The sequence below is a fragment of the Morus notabilis genome, unplaced genomic scaffold, assembly GCF_000414095.1.
Source record: "Morus notabilis unplaced genomic scaffold, ASM41409v2 Scaffold1378, whole genome shotgun sequence".
Taxonomy (NCBI): domain Eukaryota; kingdom Viridiplantae; phylum Streptophyta; class Magnoliopsida; order Rosales; family Moraceae; genus Morus; species Morus notabilis.
This window is the reverse complement of record NW_010358173.1, coordinates 240,429-241,380: the sequence shown is the minus strand read 5'-3', so window position 1 is coordinate 241,380 and position 952 is coordinate 240,429.

The window sequence follows — 952 nt, the reverse complement described above, 5'->3', positions numbered from 1 at the left end:
AATTAAAATTGGACTACTGGATAAAGGATAAAATCTCTTCCTTCCCTATCTGATATAGGCGCCACACACAGGGATAAAACCCTAGAGTGTGGCCGGCCACCAAGTGGGTAAGGGGAAGGGATTTTTTGTTCCAAATTCAAATATTGGAGATAAGGATTTGATTCTATTTTGAAGTTTGACTTCTTCTCTTTAAATATGAGAAAGATAGAAAATTGTAGAGATGAATTTTTAACATATATTGAGCCCTAGTTTTTGAGTGTGGCCGAAATTCTCATAGAGGAAAAAGAGAACAAAATATTTTTCTCCAAAAATTTCACATCGTGCATGCGTTGGTGTTTGTGGAAATTCGAGTGTTTATGAAACCTGATTTTGTCTCACGTGTGCCCACACACACGTCTACGTGGAATCAAGCAATTGACGTGGAAGACTTTGGTATTCTAAACACAAAGCTTGGAGCAAGGACTGTTCGTGGTCAAAGAAATTCAAGTTATCATCCGAGTCGGCTTCCAGGTATTTTTCGGTTGATCCTTGAATGATGTAAATTAATGTGATTAATTTATTCGTGCATAAATTAATATAATCTATAGAGTATCTCAAAAGTTTTATGAAAAATTTTGTTATACACGATCCGCTGTTTTTCATCCCCACGCTTCCGCACCCGAATTCGATTTGGGAACCAGCAATAAAAACACCAAAGAAAATATAAACGACAATAGAAGCAGAACATCAAGGAATCAAAAAGGGGTAAGAATCTAACAACAATGAAATTATCAAATACATTAAACCAGAAAGATCAAGAAATAAAAAGAAGCAGAAAAACTAAACCGAAAATCACAAATGAAGACAACCAAAACTAAGGAACACAGAGATCCGCTGATAGAATGGAAGAATCCTACACCAACACATTAATGAGTTCCAAAAAATTTATAGAAAATAGTAACAAAATAAAACA